Consider the following 14,968-nt stretch of genomic DNA (forward strand, 5'->3'; position numbering starts at 1 on the left):
TGAATATCCCCTCCTTCATTTAAAGGTATTGGAGTCCTTAATATGCCAATACGATTGAATGTTGTGGAAGAGTAGGGAGTTGCTGATTAAATTACCCTGTTGGCACTTTGTGATATATAAGTGGGTTTTTGGCTGTAGTTTGGGCACTTGGCCACTAAAAGGTTCGCCATCACTGTCATAGACGAACTGTGGGGAACCCCGTAACAGAAAACGGTGCATACGTTTTCCTTCATAGCCACTGCTGTGCTATGAAGGAGCATAGCCACTCATTGACACCAGCGGGGTCCAGGTCATTGGCTCAGCCACCTGTCTATCACTACGCACTGCTTGTGAAGGTGAGCGCTCGGAAGATGGCAGGACTGAGCAAGTCAGCGAATAGGGGGCAGGGTCATGCGTGCAGTGACATATAGGCTGGGATACAAGGTGAGCTGTCATTGGCTGTTGCTTTAAAGTCCTTAACTTCTCTCAGCTGTACCTTCTGCATCACTGGATGCAGGCGCCGCAGCGCTGATGTCTGTGAACCGCCCTGTGCCCTGCCTCATACACCCATTAACAGAGGTAGGTGATAGGTTGTCTGTAGTGGCGCACACACAAATTCAGGTATGGAGCATCATGGTGTGAAAATCATTTATTAGAAAATCTCGGATCACAACGCGTTTCGGAGTAGCGAAGACTCCTTTTTCAAGTGGTATGAGACTGCAGCGTGGGGAATGTAGATTCCGTCCCAGACGCGTCCCGATACCATTTGTCTGAAGGCAGCACCTCATCACCCACCAAAGCTATACCAAACGTTAAATAGTGTTGTGCCTAATATAGCACCACCACATCTGGTGAGCCTCAGTCCAATTGTCATTATCTTTATATTTACCACCATCATCCACATTTGAACTAAACAGTACTACTCTATGAGCGCCATTCGGTTTCCCCTTGTTTGCCTTTCTATCCTCTCATACACCCATTAACACAGGATGCTGAAATTTAACCCTTTCATTTTTTTTCAACCCCAGTTTTTCATCTAAGCAGTTTTTTGCCATGCAGGTTCAATCAAAACTGCATATTTTGCTTCTTTGTTATGTCTCCTTTTTTGCTTTGTTTCTTATTTATGTATTGTATGTTTATTATGTTTCCTTGTGTACTATTGTGTTCTAAATTTTTTATTTACATTTTTGTTTTGCATGCTGCAAATTTCGGAAACAAAGATACGGCACACAGAATGTGAAATTTAAATTGTGTTATTTAAAAATACTAAATATGACTTTTTTTTTTTTTGGAAGATTCTCAATCTGAGAAATTCTCAATGAGAAGGAACCCTCTATAGAATCCACAGCGAGTATACAGAGACCAGCGGGGAGGACTGGAGTAGCTCGGGGATAAATGGTTTTGTAAAGCGATAGATTTTGTAAATGTGTGACCCAAACAGATGCCCTCACAGGTGTTGATTTAGTTTAATAAAATGATTCAAATACACATAAATCAGAATTCTTCTTATCCATAAAAATGTTTTCAAATTAAAACCAACAAAACATTCTAAGGATTTCTATGTTTTTACCAAAAAATTGGTTAAATGTTTACTAAAGTCAAGAAATTTTGCATTAATCCCCAGTACAAGCAAATGCAAAAGATCTTCTTCAGGTAAAATGCTTCTGTATCCTATTATCTGGCTCCTGTTCTGCATTTTCTGCTCATTTTTGTTGATTTTTTTGAAAATGTTTTTTTTCATTTTGGAAAATATTTTAAATTAAACATTTCTTTTCTCTTAGATACTAGAGGGAGCATGATTTATGTATTGTATCCATCCAAGGTATACAACCTGATCATTTTAACTTGGTGATGATGTCCTGATGACACAAATCCCATTCTCATGTATATAATCAATAAATAAAGACACAGGACAATATTTAATAGAGAAAAATGGCTGTTTAACCCTATAGACTCCACGGTCATAGCGACCGCGGCAGCTATAGTGCATTGCCACGATGATTGGGATGCTCTGTGCTGCGCCGATCGTTGCGGAAACCGTGAGGTCCGATAAAAACCCCAGGGCTGCCTTCAGTAGCAGCACTCTGCACGATCTAGTAGTGCAGCCGTCAGCCTATGTACAAATCTGACTATGTAATATGCTGAAATACAAATGATCACTTGTTCATGTCCCACCCTAGGACAAAATAAAACTGTGAAAAAAAGTAAAAAAAATAAGTGCAATTAAAAAAATTATGAAAAAAAGAATAACAGTCCCCTGAAGTCCCATCCCATGCAATAATCAAATAAAACATAAAAAAGGGTAAAATCCCCCCCCAAAAAACACAACATATTGGGTATCACCCAATGAGGAACACCGGAAAAAAGGAAAAAAAAACTCACAAAAATTATGACATTTTCCATCTGACCTCATAAAAAGCGCATAAAAAGTGATCAAAAAGTAACATTTACAGTGACATGATACCAAGAAAAAGTACAGTTTGTCCCACAAAAAATAAGCTCTAAAACAGCTATGTATACAAAAAAATATAAATGTTATGCCCATTGTTACATGGCGATGCAAAAACAGGCAAATTTCTCACAAAAATTCTATATTCTGCAAAACAAGTTAACCATAAAAATGGGGTATCACCATAATCGTGATGACCATAGAATAAAGATAACATATTATTTTATGGTACGGTGATTTTCCGGGGAAAAGAATGCTAAAAACCCTGTGGAAATGATGTACCTGAATAGTGGATCTCATCCCCCAAAAAATAATCTCCCATATGTCCAAATTACAAAAAAATAAATATTTATAGCCTGTAAAATGTGACATTGCAGATCTGCTCTGAATGGCGCCTCCTTCCGTTCTATGCCCGACCGAGTGCCCATACAGCAGTTTACCACCACATATGGGGTGTCCTCATACTTTGGAGAAATTGGGTATTAAACTTTGTGGAGTTTTCATTTAAACCTTGTGACGGTTTAATTTTTGGCCAAAAATTTGGTCAAAAACAATATTACAGCTTGTACATTACACCTCCATTTTGTTTTTACACCTTTAAGCATAGGTGTTTAAGGGTTAACACACTTCTTAATGTTGGTCTTTCACACATTGAAGGGTGCAGATTCTAAAATGGCATAATATACGGGGTTTTACTGCTATTTAGGCCTCTCAAAGTCTCTTTTCACGATTTTCATTAAAATGAGAAAAATTGCGCCCACGATTCTGAACCTCCAAACCACATAGAGGATGCATAAAAAGCCACGCAGATATGAAGCAGACATTTGGGAAATGTTAATTATAAAGTTACTTGGGTGCCATGACTATCTGCCTGAAAAGTAGAAAATTTTGAACTTTGAAAATGAATATTTTTAGAAATGTTTGCCAAATTTCCAAAGAGAAAACAATCTCAAATCCCCTGTATATGTTAAAGCGTTACAATGTAATTACCTCCTATAATGACACAGCAAATTTTAATCAGGCCTGGTCCTAAGGCCCTAAAATGGCTTAGACCTGAAGAGGCTAATTAGTTTAAAAATAAACATTTATTTGCTGAAATCGGAAAACCCCTTTTAGTGCTCTCTGAAGATCTTGACGAACTGGCCTGGGACCCCAGCTGACGACTCTTTATATTTGTAAGTGGAAGCGGTTAGCTACCAACCAGCTGGCCGACAATGTCTTACCGGGTGACATTAATGCCATGGACCCAGCTTATTACCAATCACAGCTGATCTTGCCTAACCACCAATCAGGTGGCATTATTTTTATCAGGAGAATTACAAGAAACACCACACAGAGAATGGGCGGCAATTTTCAGCGCTGACAAAGAAACCATAGTAATGAAAACTCCATCTGAAGGGATTGTACCACCATGTATCCCCTTAATTTCAGGGGCCCATATGCATGATAGGGGAAAGGTGGCAGATGAGTGAGTGACTTTTTTGACAAAAGTTGCCCCTGAGAAGGGGACATGACTTCATAGGAAAAAGTCCATGTGCTAAAAAGTATGCTTAAATGCATCCAGAATTTCACTGCAGTTTTCTGATGTAAACTAAGCCAAGTAATAGGAAGTGTAAAGTACAACTAGTCAGTCTTAAGTTACACCAGATTTATTGACCAGCATCAAATATTTTGATAAATCTGGTTCTATATAAGGCCGCGGTCACATGCTCTATTAGCGCTGCCTTATGCTAGCGCACAATTGGGGGAGGGGGTGGCCTCTGCCACATCCCATGTTTCCAGTGAAATACATGCAATTATTAACCAGCTCCCTGTGTTTTGCATCTTAACATTGCAAGACTCTGGGGTCTGGTTACCGATTGCATGCGTTTCCCTGGAACACATATGTGATCGGGTCAAGGCTTACACTCGCGCGCTACCATTGTGTTATGCAACAGAACACTAGCAGCACATGTGACCACGGCCTTAGAATATCTAGCCTAATTGTGCTCTACCTTACTTTAAGGCACTTTTGATAAATCTTCCCCATAAACTTTACATGGCTCTATGCTGATCTGGTTGCTGTAGTGCAGACAGATCTGTGCATGGGTTAGAGCTGGACCCTGGACCCCTCTCCCATCATGAATTAATCACACGTCTTGTTTAGTGCTTTAGCATAGATGATTGGGTCAGCTCCCATTCCTATACTCCCATGGACTGTGTTTTGTGTGCATTGACATGTTACACAGTTGAAGTTCCCTCTGGTGGCGAAAGTGGGAAACATTAAAAATTATTTTTTACATTTTTCATAGTTCCTCAAATGTGTAAGGCAATGAAAAATCCCCCATGCTCTGCACTTCTGATATGCCCTCTGCAATTAGAAGAGAGTTGCAGAAAGGGAAAAAGTGTTTGTTCTGGAGCCAGGCTTTAAGACTTGAAGTCAGACAAGTTCTAATGGTACAGTCATAAACTTAACTATTAAACATGCCACCTGAATTATCTGAGATGTAGCTCTTGGATATTTTGTATTTCTCATAGTGTGACCTTTGGATAAAATTGATATAGATATTGAATATCTACTCCATGGAAGAACTGTTTTTAATGTGTTCTACAAGTGATATTTTTTTTGTTACAAATAAACAGCTCTTGGGATGTATGGACTCACAGAGAGCAGGGGAAGCCTCCTAAAACAGGAGGGAGGAGTGGCAGGTCATGTGACAGTGCTCTGTGTGTGTGTATAGCTTAGTGTGTTGCTCTGTGGATACAGGAGTCTCCTACACAGAATAGTGAGGTAAAAGATCTCATCTCTTCAAAATCAGTTCCTACATCTCAGTCTATGATTATGCAGAGCTTTCTCTGTCTCTCTTTGCACCTCATGATGTTTCACTGATAATATCTACTATTTATTACATGCATCATGTAACGTCATATGAAAGCTTCCATGCTTGTCAGCATATACATCCTCTATGTATACTATTCAGTGTCCATTGGATTTACTTGTATGAATCTTACTGGATTTGATGCTGGGAGGGCACGGTGGCTGAGTGAGTAGCACTTCTGCCTTGCAGCGCTGGGGTCCTGGGTTTGAATCCCACCCAGATTAACATCTGCAAAGAGTTTGTATGTTCTCTCCATGTTTGCGTGGGTTTCCTCCGGGTACTCCACTTTTCTCTCACACTCCAAATCATACTGTTAGGTTGTTTAGATTGTGAGCCTCATGGGGACAGGGACCAATGTGACATGCTTTGTGCAGTGCTGCGTAATCTTTGTGCACTATATAAATAAGGAATTATTATTAATATTAAACACAAGGTTTCAGGGAACTGTGGGAAGAGTTAATTTGACTCAGTTTCAGGGCAGGTATAGGAATAAATCAGTCTCTGCCCACTTCATAGCTGGTGAGAAAAATTTTTCTGACAAGCGGCTTCAGAACAGAAAATACCATAACTCTACATAATATGGGCATCATTCGGTTTGTTTTTATCCCCTTTCTGATAATTGAAGTAGTCACGGTCAGCAGCATTCTTAGTGTGTTACCTAACACTGTGTAATAAATCTCTATTACACTGTGTCAGGTAAATACGAGCTTGAACAACAGATCAAAGGATCACTTGTTAAAGCCAACTTTTAAGAAAGAAAAAGTTCTTAACGTTTTTTTCAAATAAAATTAAACAAATTCACAAAAAAACCCACATATTTGTGATGAAAAAATGTTATGTGTGCCAAAATGGTACCACTGAAAAAAAACAACTCATCACGTAAAAAATAAGCCCTAAATCAGCTCTGTCAACTAAAAAAAGTTATGACTCCGAAAAGATGGCGATACGAAAACAAATGATATTTTCTCTATATTAGTTTTTCATTAGGAAAATTGTAACAATATATGGGTATCACTGTAATTATAGTGATCTATAGAATAAAGATAACATATTTTATATATTATGGTGAATGGCCCAAAAAAAATGCAAATAGGAAACCCGAATTGCCAATTTTCTTTTCCTCCATAAATTCAAGAGTTAATAAAATATCATCAATAAGCTAAAATGAAGTATTTGTAAAGTGCATCTAGTCTCACAGAAAATAAGCCCTTTTATGTCCAAAGTGCCCGAAAAAAAATAAAAAGATTATATAGCCTTTTAAAAGTGTCAATGCAAATCTGCTCTGAATGGCGTACCTTCCCTTCAATGCCCTGGTGTGTGCCCATATAGCAGGTTATGGGGTATTGACTTACTGGGAAAAGGTTCATTCATTTATCCAGCCAAAAAAAATACATTCCCAAATTGCACCTAATTTTGTTTTAACCCCTGTAAAACAATTAAAGGGTTAACAAACTTCAGAAAAGTTGTTTTACATACATTGAGTAGTGTAGTTTCTATAACGGGGTAATTTAGGATTTTATATGTTAATTATAGTATAAATTAGGACTCTCAAAGTGACTCGAAAGCTGAGCAGGTCCCTCAAAAGTATGACTTCACTTTTTTTTATGAAAATGTGAGAAATTGTACCTAAAATTCTAAGTCTCATAGCATCCTACAAAAATGAGAGGGGGCATAAAAAAAACATGTCAACATAAAGCAAACATTCGGTAAATGTTAGTTGTCAAGTTATTTTGCCGTTATGACTTGTTGAAAAAGTAGAAAAGTTAAAAGATCATGAGAATGAATGAAAAACGGATGTCAGACTGAACAAAAGTGGCCAAAAAACCAGACATTCATAAAAATACAGTTGTGAAGCAGCACTCCTTAAAAAGTATTTCTTTATTCCACCATAATAAGAAAGCGACGTTTTTCCCTCTCTGTGAAGGCATTATCAAGCCTGTGCAGATAGCCTTATGATTGTTTGGAAATGACCTTGTAACCCGTCCAAACATATTAGATGTGTATATTAGATGTCTTTAGATGAACAAGTGGTGTTCATTCCCGATTGAGTGCATTTCAGTGGAAACGCATGTGCGATTGGACCAATCGTCTCCTCATTGCATTTGAATTGTGTTTCAAAACACAGATAAGGGGGGGGGTTATTATGGATAAAGAGTACTACATGGGGGAAATTATCAGAATCCTATCAGATCGTTCCACTTATTTAAAACTAAAAAATAACCCTACTGAGAAGTATAAAAGTGAATTAAGGATCATTCTCAATGAAGCAAAAAAGAAAGGCATTATTGATAATAGAGAATACGATTTCCTCAATATCGGATTCCCAAAAATACTGATAATTTTTTTTTTGCCGAAACTACATAAAAATAGAACATCCCACCAGGATGCCCGATAGTGGCAGGGATTTACTCAGTGTCAAATAGAACATCACAGTATGTAGACAAGTTTCTGCAGCCCTATGTGTGTAATACCCCTGCCTACTTAAAAGACTCGGGAGCTTTTTTGGAGATCATTAAGGACATCACAGTGAATCAAGATACCGTACTATGTCACTTCATTATATACGTGTATGCTGCATCAACAGGGAATAGCGGCAGTAGCAACATTTTTGGAAAAAGATGACTGTAGCTTAGAGGAGCAAAAGCAATTTGTCAAGGATCTAATAAAGTTTGGTCTACAAAAAAATAATTTTTGGTTTGATGGATTATATTTCCTTCAAACTTCAGGAACGGCGTTGGGGGAAAAGTTTGCCCCTTGCTATGCAAATTTATACATGGCTCCTTGGGAGAATCAGTACATTTATCATAATCGGTTTAGTGAGTGACAAAAGTTGTACAAAAGGTATATAGACGATGTGGTCATTTTATGGCAGCGTACTCAAGAATTATTAGATGATTAAGAGAATAATAATATATACACCAAAACTTACTTTATGGAGACCGACTGCAAAAGTTTTATTGAACATGGTACTTGGCTGAGAAACATCCCTAAAGGATAATTTCGACGAATCAAATGAAATTGTACAAAGAAAGAAGATTTTGATATACAATATATATTATTAAAAGAGAGATTTCAAGAGAGAAATTATAAAATTGAAGATCTCCACAATGCACAGAGGAAATTGGAGGAAGAGAGCAGGACACAAGATAAAGAGAATGAGATACAATATAGTAATAAAAATAAACAGAGAAATTCAAATAAGAATGAAGAAGTGGAGGATGAATGAAATACAATCACTGTACCTTTTATCACACTGATTACACCAGAGATTCACATCACATACGGAGAATTATTAAACGAAATTGGCACATTTTGAAGCATGATCCAGTTATAGGTCATTTACTTACTGAACCAAAAATTGTTCACCGGAGGTCCAAGAATCGAAAGGATCACATAGTACATGGCAGTATCAACACTCATGCTCACCCTACAGATACAGCGCACAAAGTGTGTAGGGGGTACACGCACTGGTGGTATTTACAATTTCATGTCATCCGATCGCTCTGTAACAAATGACATTAAAATTTTGCCACTTGTGATTCTAGTACAGTTATCTACATGATCGTTTGTCCTTGTGTCCTGAAATACGTAGGGAGGACAATAAGGAAGTTGACAACACGAGTGAATGAACACTTCAAAAATATTAAAAAATGGAAGTTAGATCATTCATTATCTGCACATTATGCACTTCACCACCAAAAAAACCCCAAAGGGGACTATTTTCTTTAGTTTAGAACAAATGTCTCCACACTGGAGGGGCGAAGATCTAGCGAAAAAGATGAGTCAGAGGGAATCCTTCTGGTTCTTCTTGTTAAAAACCCTGGTCCCGCTAGGTCTTAACGCTGATTTTGAGATTAAATGTTTTTTATGAAAGCTCCTCTTCCAATATAGTGTCTCCATTTAATTATGCTTTTATCTAGACTTCAACTTGTAGAAAGAGTAACATTGATTCTTTTTGTTCCCTGCTGCATGAACCTCACTTTTAATTTTGACATCAATTTGTAGAATGAATAACATTGATTTTCTCTGTCTGTAGTGTCCTCAAGAATGGGGACATAAGGGGTTAATTATCATGAATGTACTATAAGGGGTTAACTATCATGAATGCACCTGTTTTATATAAATACGTTGAAAGTCTGCACGTCGGTAAGCCCCGGAAGAAGCCATTATAGGCGAAACTCAGAGTCGGGCAGGTTCATACTGAGCGTGCATTTTTATACAAGGCCTTTTTAGTTACCTGTTTTTGTGAGTATATTGATTGAGAATTAAAGAATTTTAATACCTTTGAAACTTGCTGCACCATCGCGATCTCTCTTCTTTTTCCTGAGAGTTTAGCTGGCGGGAATAGGAAGAAAGCGGAACAAGCTGTGGAGGAGCTCGGTTTCCGAGCGGAGAGATCTTACCCGACACAGGAAACAACCGCGGGACCTTGAGTGTCCGAACGAACGCAGCCCCAGGATAAGGAGTTTGCGATGTTATACTATCTCTACTCGTGAGTCACGACCCACGCTGGAAAGGTACTGTGCCTCCGCTGTATTTAATTACTATGCTATTGAGAAAAAAAAAAAGAGGAAGAAATGGAAGCATAAGAACATCTATATCATTACAGAAATATTATAATGAATGCTATAATCAAACATTTAAATGTAAATTTTAAAAATCCTACATTTTATACACAAAATGTTTTTGATAATGACGGTAAAACATTTTTGATAATGACAAAGACTATCCTTTTATAGATTATTATTTGCCCTGCACAGGAGTAAAAACAACAAGAATTGTTTTATAAATTGTAAGCTCCTGAGAGGAAGGCCCTCACTCCTATTGTTTCATTTAACTACATTATTATTACAATATTTTGAAATTTACTAAAGATAATAATTTTTCATATAGAAAAGAACTTGTGTCTCTAGATATAAGATGTTGATTGCTCTCCAAGAACTCCCTTCACCTGCTCTTATTTTATGAGGAGGGCATCAAACAGGTCAGCAGATCAGTACTCATCATAAAGGTCATTCCTCAGTACCTCACCTGACTGAAGGCAACCAGTGTAGAACAAGACCAGAATGTAGAACAAAACAACCTGAAAAGAACACATTCCCACATGACCCCCATGATGGCGGCTGTGATCATTGGGGCAGATTTACTTACCCGGCCCATTCGCGATCCAGCGGCGCGTTCTCTGCTCTGGATTCGGGTCCAGCCGGGATTTATGAAGGTAGTTCCTCCGCCGTCCACCAGGTGGCGCTGCTGCGCTGAAAATCATCTCAACGCGCCGGAATGCACCACCTCGGACCAGGTGAAGGTAAGCGCTCCCCAAGCGACACTTTTTCGGTTTTTAAATGCGGCGGTTTTTCCGAATACGTCGGGTTTTCGTTCGGCCACGCCCCCCGATTTCTGTCGCGCGCATGCCGGCGCCGATGCGCCACAATCCGATCGCGTGCGCCACAATCCCGGGGCAATTCAGGTACAATCGGCGCAAATCGGAAATATTCGGGTAACACGTCGGGAAAACGCGAATCAGGCCCTTAGTAAATGACCCCCATTGTGTCTGATGCTGAATGATAAATCTAGGTACTGTGAGAGTCTAACTTTGCACCTCCTATTAGTTGGCTTAGTTAATGCCACCATTACTGTATTAAAGAGAGAACCTGAACCGCAATGTTTAGTTCTATGCTGACCATTGCCAGTTCTTGTCCACGAACCCGGACTTCAGCCTTTGATTTAAAGAGTTAATATCTATGATAGTTGTTTTCAGGGACACTTCTTTCATGTTGCACTAGTATTACAAGACCCTTGCTAAATATGCTGCAAGACATTTTAGAGTACTACTCTAAACAGACCAATAAATCTGCCCAAATTGGGTTCACTAATTGAAGATGTGGTAAGTCCTTAACATACAGTGAATTTTGGAGACGCAATATAGATGGGGCACCCTCTCCTCTGTGCTCCTCCGATTCTTCCTGCACTGACTTCCAACAAACTCTTTGCTACACTCCAGTTAGGGCTTCTATACGAGGAAAGATATACAATATCGCGAGATTGCTCAGGTGTAGAGATAAAAATTGCTTTTATTCCATACTCAGTTATCACATAGATTTATATAAATAAACCTTTTTTTAAAACTCATGAAAAAGACCTCTGGAAATATCATAAATTTATACTTGTTGCAGTACATATCTTTTCTTGTACGTTTGTATATTAAGTTTTAATTCTTACACAATTAACCTTTCAGGTGCCAAAACTGGTAAGCTGTAACAACACAGCTACGCTGTTATTTGGAAATACACAAAAACTTTAAAGATGCACAAAAACTTTTCAGCCATTTAGCATGCAAGTTTAACCCACGAACCATACCCTATGTATTTAATTAGTTTATTTAAACTCTATATATAAGTATCTCTTTAAATGTGAGATTCTATCGCAAATGTATACACCCACCTGCCCCTATTATGCTAAAAAATTCCTAATGTGTAAAATAGCGCATTCATCCATTAGTGCTCATCCGTGAGCATTTTATTTCTTCTCTACATTGTTTTATTTGTTGAATATATTCAATGTTTCTATGTTTGCCCATATTATTTCTCCAAAAACATTATTGATTTTCTGTGCTTCCACCTCCAATTATACTCCTATTATTGACTCATATCAGGAATATAGCCCTGTGCATACACAAAAACTACCCAATAATAGGTTCAGAGACAACTTGACGAGGGGTGAAAGAACAGCCTTAAAAGAACGAAGGGAGAATAGGAATGTAATATTAAAGTCTGTGGATAAAGGGGGGAGGGGTTGTGGTATTAAATAAAAGATTATGAAACAGAAATGGAGAGGCTCCTGAATGAACCAAAAACTTAGAAGAAATTGAAATGTAACCCCTTTGACATATATAAGAAAGAACTACAAGAGATGTTGGATAGAGAAAAAATTTGGATATCATTAATAGTAAAGAATTTAATTATTTAACTCCTTAACGACCTGGCCCTTTTTTGTTTTTTCATTTCCATTTTCACTCCCCACCATCAACAATCTACAACTTTTTTCTTTTTACATGTGGTGGCTTGTTTTCTGCGTAACAAATTACACTTCATAGTGATGGTATTTAATATTCAATGACGTGTACTCAGAAGTGGGAAAAAAAATCCAAATGCAGTGAAACTGGTGAAAAAATGCATTTCCAATGTTTTCGTGTGAGCTTGGATTTTACGGCTTTCACTGTGTGCCCCAAATGACATATTTACTTTATTCTTTGGGTTGGTGTGATCACGGGGATAACAAATTTGTATTGGTTTTATAATGTTTTCATACATTTACAAAAATTACTACCTCCTGTACAATTTTTTTTTTAGATTTTGCCATCTTCTGGCGCTAATAACTTTTTCATACTTTGGTGTAGGAGCTGTGGGTGGTGTCATTTTTTGGTGACTTTTGATGACATTTTCAATGCTTCTAATTTTAGAACTGTATGACCTTCTGATCACTTTTTAATGAATTTCGAAAGTCCAACGAAAGTGCGTGCGAGGACCCTTAGTAAATAAGCCCCAATGTGCAAATCGCACATTGTAATGAATGGGTTAAAACGAGACAGCCTCGGGTATTCGGAAGATCAAAGGCTGTTATGGCATCTGATAGCCGCTCCCAGATGACATCACGGGGAGCAACGATCTTCACCAAGATGGCGGCGCATGGGCGGCCGGCAGCTTTGTCGGCCACGATGGATGGAATGACACCCATAATCGGTATTTGCACCGATTGCAGGTGTTACTGGTAAGTATAGAGACTTACCGGATATAGAGAGGGCTCAGCCCTCTCCATGCATCCGCAGCTGGCACATGACCTGCTATTACGTCATGGGTCGTTAAAGGGTTAAATATAAAAATACCATGTATTCATGTAAAATATTACTTGCCAAAGGTCCATAAAAGTTCAGTAAAACCACCAGAACACCCCTTTCTTTCAGGGAAAATTTTACTTACCAGTGGACTATCTGAATTTATTGATTTCTTTCTACAGAGACATGCAACTAAGATTCATATTTAAGAGATTCCCAGCAAAGAAAATGTTTTATTTTATATTGTGAATTTACCCCCACAACAATAGCTACTGCTATGTTGGAACCAAGCGGACCTATGGTTGGAAAATGTGTTTGAAGATAATAGACACAAAAGAAACAACTTGTTTGAGAATTTTATTCAGCACAGAGTTTTGATAAAGGATAGGCAACTGTTTTGTACAATATGTCCTGGAACTTGGTAATATTATGTACTGTACTGGGTACTAATGATGAGCCAGACATGTTACGGACAGAGCTATCTATTTTCTCCTCTGTTCTCAAACAATGAGAGTAGGATTAATAGTCTATAATGTTTTTAGCTTTTACATTCCCTTTGTACAAGTCTCTTTTGTATTGTTTTACATTCAGTAAAGTATTCCAATCTTGGTATCAATTGGATACTCCCGTATTCCCATCAAGGATCCGGTGCTGTCACATCCAGTTTCAAAAATGATTTTTATCTAAAGTAAAAACTTGTTTACAAACATGAACTTAAAATTAAAATGGCCAGCAATACGCGTTTCAGAGCCGGAACGGATCCTTCATCAGTTGCATTTGTAGTGTATCTATCCTTGTGGTTTATTTAAAGGTGATTTGGCTGGAAAATGTCATAACCTGTGATGCATACCTTACTGCAGGGCTGCAACAGCCTCTCAAAGAGGAACACTTTTTGACTAATCGAGCGTCCTTTGGCTCTTTTCTCCCTTGTTTTTTCGTTCGTTTTACTTTCAGTGATACACAAGCATTTTAATCTTATTTACTCTCCAATTGGTAATTTAGTGGCTGCTGTATTTTTATTTTTCTGTTCTGCCTGCTGTTGCCCAGAAATTCCACTTTAAACAATGACTGTCAAAAATAAATCATATAAAGAAGAAAACAGGTGCAGCAACACAATTATTTGTATCAAAATAAAAACTGAAATATCTCTAAAATTACAGATTAATGGAAAATAGTAAAAATAACTGCCTTACCCCCTCCTAGTTACCCGTGCACTGCTTCCCTAGCTACAAGATGGTTTGTGATAAAAATAAATAATGCTACCTTCCTCTCCATTCTATCAGAGTAAGGCAATGGTCCAAGATGAAAATGAGCAATGTGATTGGTCATGTCATGGTCACTGTCAGCAGGTCATGTGGTGGTTGTAGGAGTAAAACACCACTTGCCTTCCACAATGTATTCTACATATACCACTTGCATGTCTAGGTATGAGCAAGGGCATGCCAATGTAGTCATATAAGCATTGCTTTTTTCATAAACGTGAACACTTCATGCTTTTAAAATTGTAAATAACAAATTTGTAAATGGTGACACTGGACTCTGGCAATGACAGACAAGACAGTGAACCCTACCTAATAAAATAGCCTCCCAACATCCCTGTCAGTATACATCAGTATACCCTAGGTGACATGGGACAAACATGAAGACAGTCCCTCCTTATGCCAAAGTTTGGACACGACACGAAACAAAACAAACAAACAAAAGAAAGGTCAACAGTCTGGGTCACAACTTGGATAACAAATCAGGCACAAAATCGCAAATACAAGTAATAGTGAAGAACATGAGCCACAAATCGAAAACCAGAAGTACATAAGTAAAAAAGCAGCAGAACAGACATTGAGCTAGCAAAGA

This window comes from Engystomops pustulosus, chromosome 4 (genome assembly GCF_040894005.1).
Source record: "Engystomops pustulosus chromosome 4, aEngPut4.maternal, whole genome shotgun sequence".
NCBI lineage: Eukaryota > Metazoa > Chordata > Amphibia > Anura > Leptodactylidae > Engystomops > Engystomops pustulosus.